The sequence below is a fragment of the Polypterus senegalus genome, chromosome 2 (assembly GCF_016835505.1).
Source record: "Polypterus senegalus isolate Bchr_013 chromosome 2, ASM1683550v1, whole genome shotgun sequence".
NCBI classification, from domain to species: Eukaryota; Metazoa; Chordata; class Cladistia; order Polypteriformes; family Polypteridae; genus Polypterus; species Polypterus senegalus.
The window spans coordinates 266,929,524-266,942,128 of record NC_053155.1 but is presented as its reverse complement, the minus strand read 5'-3'; the positions used below and the strand labels follow the sequence as shown (position 1 = coordinate 266,942,128).

The 12,605-nt window shown below is 40.4% G+C and overlaps 1 protein-coding gene across 2 annotated transcripts in view; it reads right to left on the bottom strand.

Annotated features, from left to right (window-relative positions):
• The window catches only part of pan3 (poly(A) specific ribonuclease subunit PAN3), a 214,232-nt gene that overhangs the window by 168,132 nt on the left and 33,495 nt on the right, over window positions 1-12,605 (bottom strand). The window lies entirely within an intron of this gene.

Here is a 12,605-nt window from a genome sequence, read left to right as displayed (position 1 = left end):
CATCAGGTGACTTGGAAAGGAAAGGCAGGGCGTCACCCAGACTGTTCTCAGCAAGGGAGGAGTGGAGCTGACCTGAACAAAGGATGCTGTCTGGCAATGGAAGGAACACTTTGAGGAGGTCCTGAACCCTATCGACAAGCTCTCGGTGGAGGAGGCGGGCCCAGAAGCTGACGAGGGAATCAATGCCCATTTCCCTGTGGTAGTTAAGAAACTCTGTAGTGGCAAGGCCCCAGAGGTGGATGAGATCCACCCAGAAATGCTGAAGGCCCTGGATATTGTTGACAAACTTAGCTAACAAGCCTTTTCGATGTTGCACAATAATCCTTAGCAGCTGTGTCTGTGTGTGTTGGTTGGGGGGTGGGGGATTTGGTGGAGGGGTTTGCAGACCAGGGAGGTGGTCCCCATTTTTATAAATGGGGACAGAGAGTGTACTCCAACTATCAGGGGATTATTAATAATAATACAGTTTATATATACAGCGCCTTTCCCATGTTCAAGGCACACTTTGGCCTTCTTGGAAAATACTAATGTTAGAATACTACGAAGGAGACTCCTCCCAGTCGTGGAACTTCAGATCCAGGAGAAGCAATGTGAATTCCATCCAAGCCATAGAAAGGTGGACCATCTCTTTAACCTTATGAGGATACTTGGAGGTATTGGAGTATGCTCAATCAGTCTACATGTGTTTCGTGGATTTAGAGAAATCGTATGACAGTATTCCTCGAGGGATTTTGTGGCGGTGCTGGGAGTGCTGACAGTATACGACGAGGGATTCTGTGGAGGTGCTGGAAGAGTATGGGGTTTTTCTGTTTGTGAATTTTATGGATGGAATATCAAGGCTCAGCCGGGAAGGGCAGGGGGTCCATTTCTAAGGCCTTAGCACTGCATCCCTGATTTTTACAGAAGACGTGGTCCTGTTGACGTCATTGGGCTGTGAACTCTAGAACACACTGGGATGGTTTGTGACTGAGTGTGAAGCAGCAGGGATGAAGATGCACATTTCCAAGCCATGATTCTCAGTAAAAAAAAAGGTGGACCACCTTCTCCGAGAAGAAGGCGAGTTACTGCAGGTAGAAAAGTTTAAATACGTTGGGGTCTTGTACATGAGTGAATAAAAAAGGGTTGGTAAGATCAACAGAAGGATGGGGGCAGCGAGCACATATATACGGTCACTATAGTGATCTATAGTGGTGAAGAAGCAGCTCAGTCTAAAGGCAAGGCTCTCGATTTACAGGTTAAATGTACGTTTCTACCCTCCCCCATAGTCACGAGCATTGGGCAATGACCAAAACAATGAGACTGAAGGTACAAGTGGCCAAAATGAGCTTTCTTCACGGGGTGGCTGGGCTCCCATTTAGAGATAAGGCGAGAAGTGCAGACATCTAGGAGAGGCAGGGAATAGATCCAGCTGACCTTAGCATTGAGAGGGGCCAACTGAGTTAGTTCAGGCATCTGATACAGATGCCTCCCGGACACCCTCTTATGTAGGTTTTATGGGCACGAACAGCTGTGAGGAGACCCGGGGAAAACACACAGGTTCCTGAGGAGATTATTTCTCCCAGATTGCCTAGGAATGCCTTGGGATCCGACAGTACGAATAGACAAGTGTGGCTGGGGAAAGTAATGTCTGGGCCTCACTGCTAAGACTGATGCCCCCGTGATCTGATTTCGGGTAAGTGGAGGAAAATCAAAGGAAGAATGAATAAATATTCTGCTTTACCTTTACTTCACTTTTCATCTACTTGTCCTGAAAAGTGTCGCAGTGGCAACACAATGATTTTGATAGGTAAGGTTGCCGTATCACCTGATAACTACAGTATCTCTACAAAGTTCTGGGAAATCTTCAGACACTCACTAGTCTTCTTCAATTCTTACTGGGCATCACACCCACAACCAAAATGCCTAGACCCACTGCACCTTACATGGAGGAATAAAGGTTTTACTCTGAATTCGTCATATACCACCAAGTCCAACACTTTATTAGCCACCCAGTGTGGGGACCTCACCTTGGCTACTTGTGACCATATTTTGGTCCTTGATTCCCTGTATATGAAAATTACTAACAGAAGAGGAAAAAAGACAAATGTGTGAGAGTTCCATGCCAAGTATAAACATACGAAAAATTGAATGCATGCAATACTTGCTGCCAAATAAAGGAACAAATATTATGCAGCCAAGTCACCACGTCTGCATTATTCTTAAAGTATTTTCCACATGAGTGTTCCAAGTCTGCAATGCACATTTAGACAGAACCAGAGAAATCACCTTTATATCACATACATCTTTGCAAAGACAAAAATTTGTTGAATGAGATGTGATAACTGGTATCCCATTGAAAGGTTAATGAATGCTAATGAAGAATGTCACTAGACATTTGTTTCATTTTCCCACGTAGCACTGAGAAACTGTACTTTTTAAAGGTAACTTAGTTACATTACTCATTACTTATAAAAAGGTAAATTATGTTAGATAGTTACTTATGTAATGTCTTACAAATGATGCATTACTTTTTTGCTGTTTGAAAATATCAACAGAAAATAGCTGGATAAAAACTGAACTGAAACTTTTAAGTATTTTATTATTTAAGTTTCTGTTACTGAATTGCAGACAGCACACAATAAACCCTGCAAAAGACTGGCATACCATCCACCATGATTGGTTCTAGCCTTGCAACCAGTGGTGCTGTGAAAATCACTGGCCAACTATGACCCTAAACTGAACAAATTCAATTTACCCCCAGCATATGCAGGACTAAATGCATAATTAAAAAGTTTGTTTTGTTCTTTTCACTTGTATGCACACTACGCACATGCTTAACCTCTTCCTATTAGCTGTCATCAGACAGCCAGAAGCACATATGCAGAATGTTATAACGAAAGCAGAAGGCAATTTGTTAAAAAGGCAATACTTTTGTGAAATAATGCAGTAGTTAGTGTTTTTCCCCTCATTTTTTTTAAGCAATGCAGTAATTTGTACTTCAATAAATTAAGTATTAAATTACTCATTACTTTAAAAAGTAATCTGACTTTGTAACGAACATTACTTTTACTAGGTCACTCCCAGCCATGTTTATTGCAATATCTACACCAAGTCTGGAAATTTTCAGTTATTCAGATTTATTCGCATTTTGTAATTACATTTCACTTCATTGTCCACTGTATGCTTCTTCCTCAGTTACATTTTTTTCTCCTTGTACACTTTCCTGCATCTTCTCATTTTGTACAGCTTGCAATGCAATACAATGCTCTTTTCACATATTTTTATTCATATCTGACATCATTGATTGCTTAAACGTACTTAACAATTTGGTCCAAGTGCTAATTTAAATTCTTAGTTGGAATTTTAGGAAGCTTCTTTAACCTAGAATTGTGGTTCCCAATCCTTTCTCACTTGCTCACCCCCTTGCACTCGCCAACCCCCGGCCTGCATTATGCGGCAGAAACACTTCACGTCTCTGGTGCTTGCGTTGTGAAGTGGGGGGGCTGAACACACTCCAAGGAGACATGGTCGCTTCTCCGAAACCCCCTCTTAAATGGTGATACAACGGAGAAACAAATACTTTAAAAAATGTTTTTTTTAACCTCCTCTTTGCTCGATCAGCTGCTGGCTTGCTGCTGCTGTGCCACATGAACATTTAAAAGCCTGTACAGCAGCTGTCCTTTTCTCTCACTGCCTTGTCTCTCTTCTCCCCCAAACATCCTCTGCTCCTGTTGGGGGTCCTGCTCCCAAGGCACGCCCCTATGAAGAGGAAGATTTTCTATTCTTTTGAGAGATGGAACTGTCCCCTCCAACTACACATGGAGCTCGATTCACTCCTGAAAGAGACTTATGTTTGTTTGAAGTGTTTGAATAATGTTTCGGTCTCTAAAATCTCTTGTGTATCTGTGCAACTCCGTGACCCATGCGTGAAAGCATATGTGGATTTCACTTTCACCAAACAACAAATCTTTTAATTCTCATGGATACGCCTCTTTATTGGGAAGAATAGTACTTTTCCCTGATGGCAACACAAATTAGAAGATCTACAAGTTTCTGACTTAAAGTTTAAATCCGAACAACATATTCAATCTCTTTTCACTGTTCCGTTATTTCATTAAGTAATCATTTCCGTTTGTTTGCGCGAATGCCATCTTTACTATCATTTTTTTGAGACTTTCAAATTTTCGTACTTCCTTTATCTCTAACCTGCTCTGCATGTGTATCGAACCAACGTTTTTGAATTCTTTACAACATTCTATTTGTCATCTGCTCTTTGTCTTTTATTTATTTCTGGCCCGAGGCGTGGTTAAATCTCTTGGCACAAAATCTCGTCTCGCGGGACGTGAAAGTGACTCACTGAAAAAGTCACATATCGTCTCTCTGAAAAAGTTTTGTCTAGTCCCAAGATTTTTTTATATGATAAGAGAGATCAGGTTGACCAGACGACTTGACTTTTTAAAAAAAAAAAAAAACACTTTGTTACGGATTTCACTTTTTTTTTTTGTAACCCACACTTCATACACTAACTTCCAAATATCCAATCACCATCATCATGCATTTACCAGTAACTCACAGACAGCACTGTGAGATGCAGCCTGCTGAAACTGTGCAATATTTAAGGATGTGGGGCAAACTGATCTGCAAGCATCAGCTGAGACGAAAAGGAAGTTAAAGGCAACACCTTGCCTTTTTCATCAAGTTTTGCAATTTATATTTGCCAGATTGCCTATAAAACTGTTTCTGCAGCGGCACAGTTTGTGGGTTTTTCCATTTTGGACATTCAATTCAATAAAAGCGCATCCTTATCACGCCCATTATATCACCCAAACCATTATACGTCAAGTTTTCAACATCACAGGTTTTTATTAATGGTGATGGCTAGTACAAGAGGTTGTCCTGTTTTTTTTAACCACAAATCTGGTCAATTTAATAATATGTTTTATTATTATATAGGTAAATGTTTATAAACTTTTGTTTTTTAATTTCTTTTAGCTGAATAACTATCACAGGCAGCTCCCTATATCCAAACATAACTGTACCCTTTCCTCCATCTTGGCCAAGGCAGGGTTCAACTTATATGCACCTTGTACCAGTGTAGACAGTGAAGATGTTGTTTTCAGCTGTGTCAAATATAGTAAATGAAAAGAGAAACATACTTGCTTGTGAAAAGCAGAAATGCTTCTTTTCATTAAAAGAAAAATCTACCATTGGTGCTTCTAAAGACAAACTTAAGCCCAGGATTACTGGCCCCACACTGTACCTTTCATTTTAGTTTTACTTAAAGTAAAATATGTCTGATTATGACACAAAGAATATGCATTTTTTTTGGTTTATATATCCAAAATGCAGTGGCATGATGTCTTGGTGTGCTTAAGTTACCCAGAATGTTTAAGTCAAGCAAATTTTTGTACATGACCTGTCGATTTTTTGCTTTACTGACAGGCGTGTGATATCCCGTGTAGTGGGAAGTGGCCCCAGCCTACACTCTGGACATCTGATAGTTCATGAACCGAACGGGATCAAATGGAGATGAGACACAGACAAAAATTGAAGGGTGAATGGTGCAAATTTATTTACAAGAGTGCTGTACACAAAAAAATGTAGTAGTGTCAGGTGAGCTTTGAGACACAGTCCTTCAACCCTGACTCTTCAAAAAGAAATAAAAACAAACAAAAAGGAAAAATATGGTGTATTTACAAAAACAGTGCACTCCTACAAAACTACACACACACGCTCCAATAATGAAGGTTGTCTTCTTTTATCCCTGGTTCAAGACGTTCCTCCAGCAGGAAAGAAATATGCACAAAAACAAGTGTGTGTACTGTATATACAAAAATAAAACAATTGTACCAAACCCAAAATCAAAAACTATCCCAGCACCAAATAAGTATATATACCTCCACCAAAAATAATCACTAGGAGATATATAACTCTATATACAAAAAGAATATATACAAAAGAATATATGCAAAAGCCGCCAAAATTACAACTGCTCCTACAAATAGCACAGCAGTGCTTATTCCTACCTCGCTCTTAGGTCCACTGACGACCCCTGTTGGCGGGTAACTCTTTAAATATAACCGGCAAGATTGTCCAGCCAATCTGCCAACATGTCTACCTCATGCACCTATCCCGGTAGATGGTAGCGCATTCCACGCCGCGACACGCCGAGCAACTATGTATTTAAAACCAAACTCCTGCGGTCAGCGCTCGCGTATAAGCCCTCCGGTACAGCCAACGGCTATGCTGAGCTCAAGCATGACCGTGGTTGACTCACCAGTAAGTAAAATAATTTCTCTAACATTATGGGATCCCCATCTCTGACACAATCAATCAAATGCCGGCTTTCTCTTTTAGGCGCGCCACACTTTAAACCGCCTGCACTAGGCAGGCTGCGAGGACACCGGAGCGTAAAAATGAACACATACAGCGGAGCCCGTACTGGCCATTATACCGGCCCCACGTGTGTCCAACACCCCGCGCCTCACAGCGCTCACCCGCTAGACTGCCCCGCATTCCCGCGACAGCGCCCTGAACACACCAACGGTAAGTGCACTTTCTTATAGCGAATATAAATGCTGCTACATACTTAAATTTGGTAAGACGCGACCCGCGCATTACCACAAGGCGATATCTTGCTTTTCTCCCCCCCACAGAAATTATTGGCTGCTTAGATGTATAACAAGAGAGAGTGTAAAATTCAGCAATAAAAAAAAAAAACAAAAAAAACTGTTCATCACTGTTTCACATGCTGCTGTTGTTTCGTTGATAATGTATAATACATTTTCTGCATAACTAAAACATTCAAACCTGAAGTAAATAAATAATAAATCGGCAATTGATTATCAGTTTTGGCAAAGGTGGACAAAGGTGGTTCTCGGTATCGTTCAGAATTTCCATGCCGGTGTATCCCCAATAAGAAGAGAAAGATCTCTACACCACCTACATATTCGTAAAATGGCGAAGAAAACTAATGCGGTGTTGGTTATTAGCAGCTATATCAGTTACATGAGTAGCTGAGCTAATATTCTCTATCAAAGTCTGCCCGAAAATTATAAGAAAATTTTCCTTTGCATTATGCACTTGAAGTAGTATCAGTCAAAAGTATGATCAACTTCTCTATATTATATACTGATAACCTTGTTGCTTGGAAATATTACTCTGCAAAGGTGTATGTGCAATTCAGTTGTTCCCTTCTCCAGGTTTTAGGAAGTACCCATCAAGACACGACCTTCCATCCATCCATTTTCTAACCCGCTGAATCCGAATAGGGTCACGGGGGTCTGCCAATCCCAGCCAACACAGGGCACAAGGCAGGAACCAATCCTGGGCAGGGTGCCAACCCACCACAGGACACACACAAACACACCAAGCACACGACCTTAGCCCTTTAAAAAACATAATTTATTTATATAGCACATTTTCATACAAACTATGCAGCTCAAAGTGCTTTACATGATGATGAAAGAGAAAAAAAAGACAATAAATAATTTAAATTAGGGAATACTAATTAACATAGAATAAAAGCAAGCATTATCTTCTTGCTCATTTCGTGGGACAAGTGCAGCTTATTCTTAGACAGGAAATTATGCAGAATTTCAAATACCTCAGCCTTGCTCTTTTCAATACATGACTTCCAAAAATGTAGTTCTTTAAAAATGCAAATTCATTTTTGTCTGAAATACTGGTGCCAAACCTACTCTGTTAATTTGTAAGAAAATATCTGATAACGAGGCAAGACACTTAAGCCAATCACATTTGTGTAACCTTAAACAAGCAGAAAAGGATGGTCTTAAAAAAAAAAAAAAAAAAAAAAAATGGGTTAAGATCAGCCAGCCAGGTAAGGACTTTACCATGAGAGTGCCATCTTACTTGGTATTAAATACTGTATATTCGCATTTCTTGTGCACTCAGACACACTCTGTATATAAAGTGTCCTTTTCTTTAAGGTAACAGTCAACAGCATTAAATATACAGTATTTGCACCTCTTGTGCGTTCAGAAAGTACAAAGTAATAAAAGATTTTCTTCAACTTAAAATACCTTGCAATAACAAGCAAAACAACAAAATTAGCAACATCTGTGCTTTGTCGATTTGAATAGCACAATATTTACTATTTTTAATTTTACCTATTACTGCTGCCTCAATATCATTGGATATATCCTGAATTCTCAGAGAAATTGTATTGTTCGTAAATTGGATAGTGTTAATCTTTCTAAGATGTTCCATTCCAAGCATAAATAGAACAAAATCTTTCATCCAAGGAGAAATTGAATTCTCAGATATTGTATGATTTTTACAAAATTAAGCAATACAATATATATGGTACAAGGATTCAACCACATTTTCATCATCTGTATTAGCCGAAGACAAGTTCAATGCTACATACATTCTGATGATGCAATAAGCACTGAAAAAAATACCACGATTTGTTCTTATAGCTGGCATAGTTTGTTTGTAAATGCCGCAACAGTAAAAGGGGTTTCATGAAACTACTGGAGAATACTTCCCCACACAATGCACTAGGACAGTCTTCTTTTCCTCTTAACAGTCCTCTTTTCCTGTTAACAAACACTCTACACTTCATGTATTAGTCATGGTGTTTCATCCTTTAAAACAATGCAGCACTGTTGATTCTCGGCCACTGATAAATACTGGATACTCTGCGAAATGAACAATTAATCAGATGACAAAAACTACAGTATATAGAAACATCCAGAAGAACCCACTTGTTAGTTTTTCACTGGACCAACTTTGCTGCTGGTAATGGTGCCACTTTAAATGTCAAGAAACTTCTATAAGAGTTGCTGTGGAAGGCTCGGCCCCCTGTACCCATGTGTTAAAGTGGAGAAGAATGATGGCTCAGCCTGTACAGTGCTATGGCACCATCAGGTATGCTCTAGTGGCCTGGTCGCCACCCACTTTTGAAGGAAGGCCTCCCCAACAGTCTCCACAATAAAGTGAAGTACACAAGTTTTTCTCGAGGTCAAATAATATAAAAAAATAATAAAGAAAACCCTCACCACAGGGTTGAATTAATTTTACAACTTTTGACTACGTACCTTTCTGACACTTAATTTTTTTCACATACTCCTGAACATCCTGGTCAGGGGTACGCATACACCAGGTTGGGAAAGACTGACCTGGAACCCAACCCAGACTGACCCTGGCAGTGCAGAAATCAACATTGTTTTATGGATACATTTTTCATTTAATTTTTCCTTTATTAGGTTATCATGTCAGTTTGCTTCTGTAATTATACAGCATTTGGCATAGGATTCCCAACAGCAGTGCTAACGTTTGCTAACATTAACAATTCAACATATTACCATATGCATCAGAAAATACATTCCAATAATGGCGCAGCACAAATGTTTATACTGAATACTCCTAACAGAGTTTAACTGATGGACAGAATTCTATGAGAAGCAATTAAAAAGTTTGGAATTTTTTTAAATCGAACTTAATTCACAATCATGATATGTACTAGTTTTCTAGACTAAATTGTGTTCAAAACTGAAGCATATTTTCTAAATTAAAAAAAACAAAAAAAAAACACTAGTCCACTCTTGCGTTTTACAACATATCTTAAGGATACTGAGGTCCCATCATTTAAAAAAAAAAAAAAGTAAAACTTTTTCAAGCCCAAAGTGTTGAGTACTGATCCATGTCATATTACACACATATTGCAAAACAGCTACCCATGTCATTTTATGTAGAAAAAAAAAACATTCTGAAATTCAGCCATTTTAAAAGGAGACCAGCTAAACAATTCAATTTTATCAAGTTTGTCTGCTTTCATAGCATTGCTTCTGCCTAAGGGCAACTGTCATTGTTGCAGCCTGTGGAACTGGGAGTACCACAGACTAATTTCAGAAGTAATTGCTAAGCTTCATTGCTGAAATAATTGATGTAGACTGCTATCTCAGTTCCACAGACAACTAGACAATAACTCAAAAGTGTCACACAATTGCTTACAGGTGGATCCCAGCTGTAACGCAATTCATGGGACCATAAATATATTTCACTAGCCAACCTGTGGCATAGCATACGCCACATATAATTATTTATTGATGACTGAACACATCCTGAAAGACACAGTTGTCCAAATGGGTAGGGTTTGAGGATACAACTGTCAGTGAATGAAAAGATGGAACTCTGGAGAGAGCAACATACAATTGTCCATGAGTGAAAACAAGTTTTGGCAGATACAGGCATATTTTTTTGAAAGTTTGCCCTTGTGCCTTATTAATAGTCATTGCAAACGCCAATCTAACAGGAAATTGTCTACGTGTAAAAGTAAAAGGCAAATTAGAATCTGAAGGGGTCAGGGAAATCCGGGGAATAAGAACAGTTTGTGAGGTAGCAGATGTGATAGTCTTTCACTCCAGTACATTGCATTGAATGCTGGTAACAGAAAGTCTAGTGCCATTACAGAGACCTTTTGCTGGCATGAGGTTCCTGAGAAGCATGATGACTGAACCAATTTTAATTTTGAGTTTATGCGGAGACATGGCAGTGGGAGTAAGACTATTAAGAAATTCGGGGAATGCAAGTTGATCTGCAGGATTGTCTGTGACGATGGAGTCAACGCTGGTGAAAGTTACTTCATCATTAGGGATAAGTTTCAGCACCTGTTCATTAAGGTGTAGTGAGTCTTCGTTGGTGACGCTTAATATAGCTCGCGTACCGAGTTGTTCCAGAGTGACAGATGAGAAATCGATGTTGCCATATAATTGCCTCGAGAGGGATGTTGGAAGCCTGCGGAGGGTGAGAGTTGGCAGGCGGGGCCTTGTTGTACGTTCCCCATGGAGTGGGAGGAGGGTTAGAGTGGGCGTTCGTGGCTCTTACGTGCGTAACCCATGGGCGGGGCTCTGTTAGAGTTGGCGGGCGGGGGTCTGAGTTGGCAGTCGTGGCTCTCTGTCTTGCGTGCGGTGAAAAGTCAACGTGGCTCAGAGGTGCATGTGGACTTTTGCACAGACGAAAGCGACTGAGGCTGTATTTGGTGAGTTATTGCATGTGGGCACATGAGCAGGCAGTGCACATGCCTCGAGAGTGACACTGGACGCGGGAGGACGGTTACAGTTGCCGTGCGTGGCTCTGTCGTGCGAAACCCATGGGCAGGGCTTTGTTAGAGTTGGAGAGCGGGGCTCTGTGTCTTGCTTGCGCTCACTGTTGTGTGTGCCCTTAGTGAATTATATATCTATACTAATAAAAGGCAAAGCCCTCACTGACTGACTGACACACTGACTGACTAATTCTCCAACTTCCAGTGTAGGTAGGAGGCTGAAATTTGGCAGGCTCATTCCTTACATCTTACTTACATTTCGAAATTCTACGCGTAACGGTCATAACTGGAACCTATTTTCATCCATATACTGTAATAGACTGCAGCTCGATGGCCGTGGGAGGCGGAGTTACATCTCGCATCATCACGCCTCCCACGTAATTGAGTGCCTGCCCGTATAAGGTAAATATTCACGGGTCAAAGACTGTGCTTAGCATATTCATAAGCAAAAATATCTGAATCACAAACTGATATCAATTATATTTTGTCCATGAAAACTTATTAAATAATTCCAAATGGTCTGTCCGCTTCCTTTCATAGCTTTTCCGATGGTTGTGCTGCTTCCAGGCATGCATTTTCGTATTAAAGCATTTAACCAATCACATTTCAGCCATCATTTGTTGCCAGGCAGAGAGGCCTTTACAATCCGTTGTGCTGGCACTCTAACGCAGAATAAATGTTGATTAACCTGTTGCTTCAACCAATCAGATTTTGAGTTGGTGTCAGTACGGTCCTCTAGCAGGCATACGGCAACGTCACCGTATTCAGACCCATTGATTGGATAGAAGCCGATATGAGGAACTCTACAAGCCCACTGAACGCTCCCCGCAAGCACTCCGAGTGTCCTCGCGCGCACTACGGCCAACTCCATGTCAGGATTCTGGACAATATTATTTACCAGACACAGACCAGATTTCAAGACCACGAAAACCTGATGTTTGTCAAGCTCCTCGAGCCCCAGAAGTTCGGGAATACAAGAAAAATTTCACGCATACAGCCTTCTCCAGTTTAACACAAGAGCCACGGACCAGTTTTTCATCTGTCTCGGCTAAAAACAGAACTGACTGTAATGTATGCCATGGATGATTCTGCAGGAAAATCTCCCCTGATCTCCTTCCTTCATCAGAAAAATCTGAATGAGAGCATGGGGCAGCTGTTCACATTGGTATATTTGGCAGTGACCATTCCCGTGTACACTGCTTCTGTCGAGCGGACATTTTCAGCCCTAAAGCGAATTAAAAATTAAGCCAGAAATACGACTGGGCAGGTTCGACTTTCAGCATTACCTTCGATGGCGATAGAAAGGGACTTTTTGATGGAACTGAAGTACACAGATAATCCGTACAACAGAGTAATTGAACGGCTTTTGAGGAAAGAGAGGAGGATGGATTTTGTTTACAAATAATCCAAATTTTTGGTGAGTAAAATGTTGCGATTTTCCTAAATAATATTGCAAGTTTATGAGTTATTATTCATGTTTTTTATGTGTGTCGCAGCTGTGGCGGCAGTAGAAAGGAATTTGCTCACTCCTGGTTTGTCTATTCAATAAAGGCATTTA